A 14,131-nucleotide genomic window follows, 5' to 3' on the forward strand; every position below is an offset into this window, starting at 1 on the left:
TTTTGATATTATAAATGTAAATTCTTTCTGTTAGATAATATGCTGCAATGAATAAGTGTGTGCATCTATATAATTTTTCACCTGTGCAGGTATATCTGAAAAATGTCATATGTTGGATTATTGTATCAGAGATTTCTGTAATTTTGATAGTTATTGCCAAATTTTTGTTCATAGTAATTGCACTAATATATATTCCAATCGGCAATGTGTGAAGTTGCCTGTTTCCCCATCATCTTACTAATGGAGTGCTTTCTCAAACTTTCCATTTTTGTAAATATGATAAGTTAAAGTGGCATCTCAAAGTAGTTTAATTTTATTTTTCATTGTAGATGATTTAGAACATCTGCTTATGTGTTTAAAAGTTACTTGCATTTCCTGTTCATGATCTTTGCCTATTTTTCATTTTTTAAATTTATTTTTAGTCACTAATATATTCTAGTAAGAGTAGCCCTTTGTCTGTGATAGAATTACAAATATTTTTCCCGATTGCCTTTTGGGTTTATTTATGGTATTTCCTGACATGTAGAATTTTTTTTTTTTTTAAGGTAGGGAAAGTTATCAATCTTTTCTTTGAGGACTCTGGATTCTGAGTGCTGATTAGACCATCCTTTCCGTTTCTGGGTTTATATGTGAAGTTTATATATGAAACTCCATAGCTTGCTCCACTACTTCTATAGTTTCTTCTTCTTTTTTTACAATTAAATTTTTGCTTATAATTATTACTTGTGAAATATGTCAGAAAGGAATCCACCCTAATTTACTCCAGACTTCCGGGGAAGCAGAAATTGGAGTCCAAAGCCTATGAAATAAATTGGGCTCTGGTAGATGCCTGTAGCTTTGAAGAAAGGTCCCAGAGGATACAACCCCAGAGCGAGGGTAAATGTATATAAAGTGGCCTTCATGGAGCCTGAAGTTAGTTCTGAAACATTTCTATTTCTGGGATTGGATGAGGATAATCCCATGTTTATAGTGCCCCCTGCAGAAACAAAAGATAAATCACTTCTGGCAGAAGCTGAAGTTATCTTAGGCTCTAACTGAAATTATTTATACAATCAGTTTTGCAAATACAATGTTTGGAACAACAACAACAACAAAAATCCAAGATATCAAGGCACGTAGGGAGAAAAGACTGATTAAAAGAAACCCGAAGAAAGAGGCAACAGAAAAGACTCATCAAAGACCCTGAAATAACAAGTGTATTGGGCTAAAGGAGATGAAATATGAGCTTAAACATTTGCCAGAGAATTGGGGCACCATTTTTATTTTAGCCAAAGTTCTATAACAGATGATTTCAGTCTGACTGACATTTTTTTTTTTTCATGATTTCTCCAGCAATTTCCTAAGTAGATCCTCAAGGAAGTTCTTGGAAACAGTAACCTGACCAGGATATTGCTCAGTGTTGATCATTCTGGGTCACTTTGATCTAGGTGACCATGCGCTTTTCTAGTATGTGTATTCAGCAGACATTTTTTTGGAACCGAATATTTAAATATTATAGATTTTTTCTTTCCATGTTTTGCTTTGGAGTCTCCAGTTATGCACATATCGGCTCATTTTGCTTATCTTCTGTACTTATCACATCTAATTCTCCTCCACTTTCTTTAACTCCATTTCTTTATGTTGGATTCTTACATTTGTATTCTTTTTTTTTTTTTTAAGATTTTATTTATTTGTTTGACAGAGAGATAGACAGCCAGCGAGAGAGGGAACACAAGCAGGGGGAGTGGGAGAGGAAGAAGCAGGCTCCCAGTGGAGGAGCCTGATGCGGGGCTCGATCCTAGAACGCCAGGATCACGCCCTGAGCCAAAGGCAGACGCTTAATGACTGAGCCACCCAGGCGCCCCTATGTTTGTATTCTTTATGTCACTTACTATATGTTCACCAGTTTCTCTTCTCCTTTGTGTTTCTTCAAAATTTGTCATTTCTGTGATTTTTTTATTCCTTCTACTTCTTTCCTGAGTTCTAACAACTTCCACATTATTTTGCCTTTGTGTTACTATCTTGCCCTGAGTTCTTACGTTTCTCCTTGGTGACTTCCTTCACAAAAGAGATAGCTTCATTAAGTTTTTTTTAAAATTGTGACAAAATAACTGGTACAATTTTCATCTTGTTTATGGTGAATGTTCTTTGTCTATTGGTAGGTTTTGCTGCTATGTCTCAAATTTTTTATAGTATCTTCTAAATACTTGATTTAGATGTATCTACCATCCCTCCCTGATTTTTGGTGGTTTTGTTGGCTTATTCTTATTTTTTCATGCTGTCCAAAATTCAAATATTTGTCCTGAGTCAGAACTTCAGTATGTGAAATTTCGTGTAGCTTTTATTTGAATTTATCATTTCCTCTCCTGTATTTACTGGGTTCACACTGAGTGTCAGGCTTTGCACTAAGCTCTGGGGACATAATAAACAGTAAAGGCAGGTTTTCTGTTTTCATAGGCTTATAAGATTAGTGGAGGAAAAAAATTAAATAGCGGATTCAATACGGTGCACGCTAAGTACTGTAAGAGAAGAAATATAGGATACTTTGGAAACGCATTTGGGTATCATTAAACGTTTATATTCTTCTAATGTGTTTTGCATAAGTCCTGTATTTTGGGGAGAGTAAAGGATTCTCCAGTAAGTGTTTAACATTTGAAAGAGTCATGAAACGATTCCTAGAGGAAGGAAAGTCTAAACTGAGATTCATAACTAAGAGTGGTCTAAGTTGGTCTAACTGTTCATAACAATATATAGAGATCAGACAAAGAGCAAAAGAATATAACATGGCAGATGAAGGAATTTCATTACTTTGTTTCTATTTTATGAACCTATCAACAGAGGAAATCTCTGAAACTCCTCATTTTTAGAAACACAATTTGGATTTTATTTATTTTTAATGATTACTTATTTATTTGAGAGAGAGAGAGAGAGCAGGGGGAGGGGCAGATAGAGAGGGAGAGGCAGAGAATCTCGAGCAGACTCTGCGCTGAGCTAGGAGCCTCATGTGGGGTTGATCCCATGACTCTGAGACCACGACCTGAGCAGAAATCCAGAGTCCGTCGCTTAACCCACTGAACCACCCAGGTGCCCCAACAATTTGGATTTTAAATACGATTTATCAGCCCCCTTTCGGACTATCTTCAGAAATAGGAAAAACCGAGAAGGGCATTAAAAGAAATTATTCTCTCTCTGTGAGAAACCTTAGATTAAAAAGTTAATACTCAGTGTTAGCAGATTTCAGGTAAAATATAATCCTTTGGCTGATGTTCCAATGAGGATTTGGAATATTCTTACTTTGGAAAACCCTTATTGGTTAATGGCCCTGATGTTATTCTTAATAACTATCTCGTGAATCATTTCCCAAGATCTTTCCAGTCTTAGTCTTCCTAGCACCTTCCCCAGCTGAACTTTGAAGTTTAAAATACAGGTATTCCCTGTGTTTCCACTTTGTATTACACCACTTTGCTCTTATGAAAGACCTACATTAGTACCTGTTTTTGCTAACCAGTGGAAACCCGAAGAGGATTTTTGCTTTTGGCATTTAGCATCTGTTTTGCTGTGAGCAGTTACAGAGGCAGCCTGCACCCCAGCAGCAAGAGTGGCGCCACCCAGCTCCTTCCCCAGGAACTACACTCAGCATCTCAGCATCAAGCTGCTATTGCTTTTTTTTTTTTTTAAGATTTTTTTTTTTTAAATTTATTTATGTGACAGAGAGACAGCCAGTGAGAGAGGGAACACAGCAGGGGAGTGGGAGAGGAAGAAGCAGTCTCCCAGTGGAGGAGCCCGATGTGGGACTTGATCCCGCAACGCTGGGATCACTCCCTGAGCTGAAGGCATACGCTTAAGGACTGCGCTACCCAGGCGCCCCAAGCTGCTATTGCTTTGAACCGAGTCTGTAAACCTCTGGGTTTATCTCAGTGTATTTTCTGCATCTGTTAGCAAGATGTATCCAAGGTATCAGCAAAATCTACAAGAAGTTATTTTGTGGGCCTGGGGATGCTTAAAATTTTTTCCATACACAGTTGATCCTTGAACAACATGGGGGTTAGGGGTACTGAGCCCCATGCAGTCAAAAATCTGCACGTAATGTTTGACTTCCCCAAAACTTAAATAATAGGCTGCTATTGACTGATAGCCTTGCTGATAATGTACAGCTGATTGACACATATTTTGTATGTTGTATGTATTATATCCTGTCTTCTCACAATAAAGTGAGCTAGAAAAAAATGTTAAGAAAATAAAATAGAAAATACATTTACAGTACTGTACTATATTTATTGAAAAGCAAAACCTTCCTATTGGTTGCCCTGCACAGTTCAAACCCTTATTGTTCAAGGGTCAACTGTAAATTAATGATAGTTGCTTCCTCACAGTAGGGCCACTTCAGTTTACAAAAGGTTTCATAGGAACCTACCCTCAGATAGCAGGGGGGCCCCTGTATCTACTGTGATCTAGATTACTGAGAAGCAGCTTTGGGGAGTCTTCAGGATTCTCCCTTTGAAAGTGATATTTTAGGCCCTTATTCATGGATTCCTGTAGCTTCATGACAAAGGCTGCTCTTGACCTCTTTTTTTTCTTTAACAGTTATCACCTCCATAAAACTGTATTAATTTTTCCAATATTTCTGCTCTGCACTGCAAAATTCTACAAGGAATAACAGCATTTTTTGTCCAAGAGCTGTCAGCTAATTGTAACTCTAATAGTATCCATATGGCAAATTTCCAGCCTGTCCGCTGTAGTACAGCATTCAGGATGGCTTGCCGGATCCTTCCGTTTGTTTCTGTGTTTAGAGAAGGCACACAAACATTAACTAGCCTATCACACTGATGTCACAAATGTCAAAGTCTTGTTATAATTAAATCTTCTGAGTATTTCCTTTTATGTACAAAAAGGAGAACATATTTGAGCAACTGTAAATGCATGTTTTCTATTTTTAGAATGGAAACTACAGCTTGTTTACTTAATTGATTTGGCAAGGAAAAAACTGTTAGGAGAAAAACAGAACAACTAATCTGTGGTCTTTTCTCATTTATCCTGTGTTTCCAAATAGAAGCATTTGATCTTTTTGTAAGTGAGGACACACACCCAGCAAGACTAGAAATTCACAAATTATAATGAACTGCACGTAATAGTGTGAATCCTTCTTAGAATGAAGTCAGAATAAGAATAATCTGACAAACACGAGTTAAGCTATTTTTTTTAAAACTGTGGTTCTGTTAAAAAAAAAAGTGTTGTTGGTGAACAATGGAAACCTAAAGAAGGTAAAATTTTATTACCAGAAATATAAGTTCCAAATTTCTCTGGGGTCAAACTAGGCAAATGCAGAAGAGATACAAGGGGGGACCAATTAAGTTTACTCTTTTGATACTGCCAAGTTAGCTTTCTGGTTTTGAGCCTGGTAGGTGTTAAAGTTATTTCTCTCTTAGGTTCCTGTGATATAGGGACATAATGTTCTTTGACTGACTCCTACCCTTCCTCCTACATAGCCCCAGTTTTCTGGAGGTCTACTTTACCTAGGCTTTTCTGTTTATGTTACACAGCGTGGTGCTAAAGGAACTCTGGAACTTGACTACCTGAGTTCAAATCCTGATTCTACCACTTACTGGTTGTGTAACTTTAGGCAGGTTACTTAATATCTTTTGCTTCAGTATCCTCATCTGAACATGGGAGGATAATAAATAGAACTAACTTCATAGAGCTACTGAGAGGAAATTGTATCCATCCATCCATCCATCCATCCATCCATCCATACCACAAATGGATGTAATATTCATTATCATTATCATCATTTTCCTTGTGGGAGAATGTTCGTCTCCTGACCCACCGGGAGGGTTCATGCCTTCTTTACCACGAACGGTCTCTGGAGACTTAAGTGATGCCCTCCCTACATTCAGCAACCTCTCCATTGCTAATTTTGCACCTTTGACACAATTATCTGGTGTCTCTGCCTTTTAGACTTTCTAGTCAACTGTGTCCCCATCCAACCTCAGGAGACACATGTTGTTAGGATTGTTATATTTGTCAGGTGAATTAATCTTTTCATTATTGTGGTGATGGATTTTACCTGTCAACTGGACTGGGGCATACGTGCCTAGTTATTTGTTTAAACATTATTCTAAGTGTGTCTGTGAGGGTGTTTTGGGTGAGACTAACATTTGAGTTGACAGACTGAGTAAAGCACATTGCTTTTCCTCAGTGTGATGGCTCTCATCCAGTCAGCTGAAGGTCTGAGTAGACCTGAAAGCTGACCACCCTGGAAGCAATAGGGAACTGCTTCTGCCTAATAGCCTTGGATCTGGAAGATGAGGGTTTTGTTTTGTTTTGTTTTCCTGCTGTTGGCTTTCAGAACGGAACTATACCACTGTCAACTGTAGAGCTGGAGACGTGTTATCCTTCATAATTAAATGAGCTAATTCCTTATAATAAGTCTCTTGATAGATAGATAGATAGATCGATAGATCGATCTTATTGGTTCTGTTTCCCTGGAGATACCTGTTTCTTTGGCGAACTCCCAATCATTATGAGATATGTCTCGTTTTCCTCCTTGCCTTGATGTGTATCTTGTCTGATATTAGTATTAGCAGTTTTTGTTTTTGTTTTTTTGGTAGTTGTGTGGCATATATTTTCATCCTTTTTTTCAAACTTCCTGTGTCTTTTCATATGTAATGTGTATCCATTTTAAGCAGTATTCAGTTTGGTTTTGTTTTTCTATCCAGCTTGACAATCTTTTAAAGAAATTTGGAGTATTTAATTGATTCAATGTCATATAATTAATGTAAGTACTGATGCATGCAGAATTTAAATCTGTTAGCTTACCTTTTCCCCCCTGTTTTTCTATTTGGTTTTATTTATTTTTGTCTCCATTCTTATTTTCTTTTGGAGTAATGATATAATTTTTAAAATATTTTTTATCCTTCTATTAGCTTTTTCATTATATACTTATATTTATTATTCTTTAAGTGAAATCTCTAGATATTTCAACAGTCTACTTCTTATTAGTGTTTTTACCATTACCTGGACAATACAATAACCTTACACATTTTAAGTTCATTTTTCTGCCTCCTGAGCTTTGTGCTATTGTTGTTGTGTTGTATATATAAACGTAGACATGCATATTATATATGTATATTTCTATATATGTGCAAATACATATAGATATGTAGGATATGGATACCTGTGTATATATATATACACACACAGATACACACAAATACATATACATGATTAGATATATACACACACACACTTCAAAATTCACAAGATTATTCAGGACAGTCGGTTGGTCTTTATTTAGATTTACCTTCATTTTTACACTTTCCAAAATTATTCATCCTTTTGCATTACTATGCTTCTATTTCCTGAAGGACTACTTCATTATATTATATCTTTTAGCACAGTTGTCCTTGAAATGACTTTTCTCAGATGTTATTTATTTGAAAATTTCTTCATCGCACCATCATTTTAAGGTTGTCTTCACTGTCTGAAGGAATCTAGGTTGGCATTTATTTTTTTCAGTACTTTGAATCTGTCACTTCCTTGTCTTCTGGCTTGCATCATGTCTGCTCAGTGAGCTGTCAGTCTTATGGTCTGTCACCCCTCTGAAGGTAACATGTCCTTTTTGTCCTTCTATCTTCGTTTAAGTTTTTCACTTTCTCTTTTTCAGCAGGTAGACATGTGCCTATGTTGTTTTTTCTTTATCCTCTTTGATCTCAGGGCTTTTTGATATCTTTTATGTTTGATGTTGCTGGCTACTTTTTATCCATCTTGGAAAATTCCCTGTCTAATCTATCTTCAAGTATCCTTTCTTTCCATTCCTTCTTGGATTCCAATTTCATGCATGTTAGATATTTTCAGGGTTCCCATATGACTCATTCTCTGTTACATATTTAAATTTTTTTCCAACTTTGTACTTCAAATCACTAATTTTTTTACTGATCTGCTTCCTAGTTATTAATTTTCTTTTGTGTGGTGTCTAATCATTTGTTAAAATATCTGTATAGTTTATAATTTAATTTATTGTATACTTTCTAGAATTTTCAATAAATTGTTTTAAATAAATTCAGTCTGCTAGTAAAATTCCCCATCTTATCTATTTTCCTGGACACATTAATTATAGTTATTTTAAAGTCCTTGTCTGATTCTTACAATATCTAAATGGACTACCTGTTTTCTATCTTCTGGCTTTTGATGTGTGTGTATGTGTGTGTGTGTGTGTGTGTGTGTATGAGATTTGGTGAATGCCACCATTTTGTAGGAAAAGTTATAGAAGTACTAGGTGATGTTTTCTTCCTCCAGAGAGGATATAATTTCCTTCCAGGGGGCAAAGAAATCACCTTTATCCATACATGGATTGAAACAATTTCAGAATTTCTGAGTGCTGTTCTGATTCCAGTTTATCTTTACGAAGTGTAGCCTTTTGGGAATTCCAATGGGAAGCCTTAAATATTTATCATAGACTGTCCTTCTTGAAGAATCTTGAACTCCCAATTTTTATAACCTTAGAAGTGTAAGACTGCCACGACCTCTGCATAGCTTTCCAGTGTTTTAACAAAAGCTTTTTCTCATTTTCTTGATTTTTCTCTTTTGCCTGCTCAGATTAGTTCTAAGCAAATGTTTCGAGGGAAAATGTAGAGAAGTATGTTAGACTTACTTCTTTGTGGTTCCTGATTTTCTAGAACTTGGTCTTTCAAATAATGGCTGCCTTATAATCCTGTTGCCAGATAACTTCCCAATTGACTATAAACATGAGAAGATTCATGTAAATTTTTAATTACAGCTACCACACAGAAAACACTATAGGCAAGTCACCAGGCAAGCTCTCTTTAAGAAATTATTATATTTAGAAGGAAAAGACTGATAGCTAGCTATTCATGGACAAAATAAATATATAATGTCCTACAACTGAACTTTGGAGTTGTTTTACTCTACCAAAAACAACAGTAACAACTTTAATATAAATTCCTAGAATAGTTTTTCTTAAAATAAAATTAATATAAGCTACTAAGTTCCTACTGTGTGCCACCATGGCCCTGCATATTTTTCTTAGAGCTTCTCCACCACACAAGTACTATGTGCAATGTATTATTATCCATGTTTTACGTAAGAGGAACAGAAGCTCAGAGAATTTAAGTCATTTGCTCAAAGTCACACAGGAAGTGACAGAACTAAGATTTTTTTTTGTTTGTTTTGTTTTGTTTTTTAGAGAGACAGAGAGAGAGAGGGGAAGGGCTGAGGAAGAAGGAGCCCAATGTGGGGCTTGTTCTCAGGACCCTGAAATCATGAACTGACCCAAAATCAGGAGTCGAACCCTTAACTGACTGAGCCACCAAATGACGCAAAAGAACCTAAGTTTTGATTCTAACTCTACAGTCTATTTCCTTTCTTCATGTAATTTGCTAATTAACTATAATAATCTTTAGTCATTTTTAATTTATTTTATAAATACTTCAGTATAATGAAGCTTAAGATCATAATTGTGTGTTATATATTTAAATATAAATGGAGATGTTTGGAAAACATTTTTATTTGTTTTTTTTTTTTAAGATTTTATTTATTTATTTGACGTGAGAGACAGCCAGCGAGAGAGGGAACACAAGCAGGGGGAGTGGGAGAGGAAGAAGCAGGCTCCCAGCAGAGGAGCCTGACGTGGGGCTCAATCCCAGGACTCCGGGATCACGCCCTGAGCTGAAGGCAGACGCTTAACGACTGAGCCACCCAGGTGCCCCTGGAAAACATTTTTAAATGTTATATTTTAGATTAGGAAATATGCTATTATGAAATTTCAAAGTGGTGTATTTTGAAGTCCTGCTTAGGCTATCTTCTTATTGTGCGTCCTTATGTAAATCTCCTAAGCTTTCAGATCATCAGTCTCTACATATTTAAATGTGGGGATATTAACTACTTTATAGAATTTTTCTGAGGACTAAATGATTTACATGCATGTGAAATTTTATGGAAAACTCAATGTATTTGGTTTCTTAATTGATTTTATATTTTTTATCATGATTTTTATTCTTATGGATTTAAAATCAAAAGGCCAATGAGTTGTAGGGGATCTACTAAGATAAGAGCTTAGATAAATGCTTATCTAAGAGTTGTTATCACACTTTTAATAGAACAACTACTCAACTTCCTTTTTAAGTTCAATGTCCTGCATAGTTTAGACTGAAGCTTTTTCTACTCTAGAAAGAGTATGGTTCAAAGGTCTAGAAAGTTTTCACAAAGTTGAGTTACGTGATTTAGTTCAAAAGTCTAGAAAGTTGGGGCGCCTGGGTGGCACAGCGGTTGGGCGTCTGCCTTTGGCTCAGAGCGTGGTCCCAGCGCTATGGGATCGAGCCCCACATCAGGCTCCTCCGCTATGAGCCTGCTTCTTCCTCTCCCACTCCCCCTGCTTGTGTTCCCTCTCTTGCTGGCTGTCTCTATCTCTGTCAAATAAATAAATAAAATCTTTAAAAAAAAAAGTCTAGAAAGTTTTCACAAAGTTGAGTTACGTGATTTATAGACTGATTTAAATTTATGGCCCAAGAAATACTATTGCTATATAAACACTAAAAAGTGGTCAGTAACACAAATTTATTAAAGAAAGCTTATAAAAAACTACTCTTATCTTCTTTAATGTAATGATGGATTTATTAGATAAGGGAATACTGGGGATCAATGTGCTATACATTATAGATTCAATAAATTGTTTGATGAAATGTCACATAGCACAGTACCAAAAACATCAATTTTAAAATACCAGGACTTAAATGGTATTTATTTAAAAGGCAAGCAGGGTCAGTAGGAAGAATGGTCAGATATAAAGTTACTCTAAGTTTATTTGGCATAGTCTGTCTACCTTCTGTGCTTTCTGGCACATCACATGCACCTTTATTACAACATCAGTATAGTGAGTTATGGTTATTAGTCATCTTGCCTTCCCCACTGTACTGCAAGATCTTTCAGATCAGAGAACCATATTTATTCATCTTTGGGTCCTCAATGTCTAATAAAACACCTGCCATAGATTAGAAATTCCTTTATTGTTACCTGAAAATGGTCAATTTCATAATTAGCAAAATATATTTTAATCTTAAGCTAGGTCAAAATTCTCAAACCTTTCTAAGGTGTGCAAGGTTGAAAAATATTCCTCTGAGAAAAGAAACATTGTACATAAACAAATCTTGTTTAAAATGTTTTTCCTTAGATGAAGAGAAGCCAACAGAACAGAAGTCTATGGACAAGACGGAGGGATCTTCAGTTCCTCATCTGTAAAACAGGTGATCCAATGAGTCAATGCTTCTAAAGTACTTTGTTTTGCTTTGAAAATATTTCTGTGAGATCAGCTTTTCCCATTGTCGTGTCATAGGTACAGTGCTCAGGGACAGGAATGTAGAAACGGGTTCCTCACAACCAGCCCACCTTGCCAGTGTGGGGAATCTGCTGAGAATTTAGGTAAGGTATAAGCTTACCTGAGAGTGTGCCATTGTAAATCTGACCATAGGAAATGTGCTATTATCTGTTTAAAAGAAAGAAGTATGCATTTGAAACAAAATATTGTTGTCTTCTTGGTATGGGACTTCCTTAAGGTTAAAAGTTCTGGGGCGCCTGGGTGGCACAGCGGTTAAGCGTCTGCCTTCGGCTCAGGGCGTGATCCTGGCGTTGTGGGATCGAGCCCCACATCAGGCTCCTCTGCTATGAGCCTGCTTCTTCCTCTCCCACTCCCCCTGCTTGTGTTCCCTCTCTCGCTGGCTGTCTCTGTCTCTGTCAAATAAATAAATAAAATCTTAAAAAAAAAAAAAAAGTTCTGTTATACAACAATTAATTGATTCAGAAAGGTTTATGATGAATAAATATATTTAATAAAACCTATCAGTGTAATTTAGTATTAATTGCAAAGGCGCTTCAAATATAATAGCTTCAGGTATATAACTAACTTGACTGCCAGCTGACAACAGTTTATTATGTATTTTAAGAAACATTAGCAGCTCCCTGCTGAGAATATAAACATGGAGAAAGTAGAGCAGGAACCATGGGACTAGGTGAATATACAATATAACCTCTTTATGAGACAATTTTGGAGAATCCTGAAAATAACTAATATAATGAAAATCTCTAATCTTTCTGAAAGTAGATGTTTTATGCTGAGAAATTAATCACACAAAAATAATTGTAGGAACCCTAGTAATCATGCACATCAGAAAAATGCATTTGGGGTGTTTCATTTTTTGGTCTACTTATTGAAACTTCTTTCCTAAAACTAATTATTAGACAAAATTCTGCCTGTTTTGAAATACTGAAAGTAAAACAAAAAATGCCGATGTTGCTTTTTAAAAAAATTGTAACTATAAATTTTCACTAATTAGTCTTCTTTTCTACATTCTCAATATAGAGTTAAAATGTAGAAAATGTGGAATTTAAACTATGGATAAAGAAAATGTAGACATTTATTTACCAAAGTATAAGAAGTAGTCCAAAACCCAAATAAGAAGTCATAACAAAATTTCAGTGTAAAGTTGAGGTGAGGTATTTGCAGATATATTTCCCAAATGATGTGTTTGGGTGGAGTGCTGAGGGGGAAATCCTTAACTAACATGTTGCTTAAAATTGTCACCAAACAATGTCTAACTTGTACCTAGGATCCTGATTACTAAAGAAGAGTTAAAGTGGAAGCTCTTTGAAAAACTAATTCAGGGACCATAAATGACAAATAAGAATTTTTGCTCATCTAAACTAATTTCAAACAGGCACTGAAATGTCTAGAATTTTGTAACTCATTGAAAGAAAGCTAACCATGTTATATATTAATAGAAAATCTTAGATGAGTGGTGATTTGAGAGAAACACGTTCTGGTTTTTCTCAATATAAGGGTAAGAACAAAAGGCCAAATTGGGGTTTATTGTCTGCATACTGGATTTTCTTGCGAAGCTTGAGGTGAGGGGACAAAATAATAGGGAAGGCTTCTATGCATTGGTTAACAAAATAGCTGTTCAGTGCTAGGGAATTTGGAGCACTGTAGAAAAAAAGTAGAAGAGAAAGTAAAAGTAAGAGAAGTGGTAGTGGATACAGCACAGGGAATAGAGTCAATGGTGTTGTAATAGTGTTGTATCATGACAGATGGCGGCAACACTTGTGGGGAACACAGCATGAAGTATAGCCTTGTCTGATCACTATGTTGTACACCTGAAACTAACGTTACATTGTGTCAACTGTACTTCAACTTAAAAGAAATGATTTTAAAAAGAGAGAGCAGTGGTAGGGAAAGGAAAATGAGAGGGAAAGATGAACAAATGAAAAAAAGCATTATCTAGGAGCCCTTTGAAGCAGATTGTGTATATTAATAAGTAGCTTTTACACCTTCTCAGGAACATAAAATATAGCTTCAGCTTCCCACAGAATTTATGTGTTATTTATTTTCTCATCAACTTCAGCCACCATTATTGAGTCCTCTTATTCACTGCTGGTGCTCCAAACTGTCACATTGTAGGGTCTCCTACAAGAGATCAACCAAACTACCTCTTCGCAAAGTATGGGTATGTACGAAATGAATATATATCAAGTACCCATTAAATACTATGCATTTGTGCTGTCTCTTTTTTCAGATTTTATTTAAATTCTAGTGCTTTTTTAATTCTTATATTTCACAACTAAAAAAAATCAAATTTGAGTAAAAGTGATCCAAATTCAATTCCAAGGTTTATGATATTTTTGTATTACTGACTACTCTGATGTTTGCTTAGTTGTTAAAGGTAAGTGGATAATATGTAGAAACAAGAAATAAATTTCTGCGCTAAGTAACTAATACCTTGCTCAGATGGTTAACATGGTAAGGCTGTAATTGTAAGAGAGAACACAGAGAGAATGTTGTGAGTTATTCAAGCAGTGATGAGTTTTCTTGGGACAAGGTTGGCAGTGACAGTCTTGTCTGAGCTGAATACAGAAATGTTCCCAGAAGCACTTTATAAGTGAGATTAGAATGCAGATATGTTCTATTTACCCACTTAAACTCAAACATAGGTCCTCATTTTCCCCTCAGTTAAAATTCTGAGAAGCATGGAACATTGTGTCCCTCTTACCTTCCCTTTACATTGTAGAGGACAAAGTAATAACAAGCAATACATATTAAATTAGTATTTTCTTAATTCCACTCATAACTATAGCAACTACATTCTTC

At 35.7% G+C, this 14,131-nt stretch overlaps 1 long non-coding RNA gene across 1 annotated transcript in view; it reads left to right on the forward strand.

Moving 5' to 3' along the window:
• Positions 1-14,131, forward strand: part of LOC113263655 (uncharacterized) — a 292,192-nt gene that overhangs the window by 13,241 nt on the left and 264,820 nt on the right. The window contains exons 3-6 of the long non-coding RNA XR_008956299.1: positions 9,182-9,366; positions 11,165-11,237; positions 11,327-11,412; positions 13,389-13,490. This is a non-coding gene — a long non-coding RNA (uncharacterized LOC113263655). The remainder of the gene's footprint in view (positions 1-9,181; positions 9,367-11,164; positions 11,238-11,326; positions 11,413-13,388; positions 13,491-14,131) is intronic.

The sequence above is a fragment of the Ursus arctos genome, unplaced genomic scaffold (genome assembly GCF_023065955.2).
Source record: "Ursus arctos isolate Adak ecotype North America unplaced genomic scaffold, UrsArc2.0 scaffold_3, whole genome shotgun sequence".
NCBI lineage: Eukaryota > Metazoa > Chordata > Mammalia > Carnivora > Ursidae > Ursus > Ursus arctos.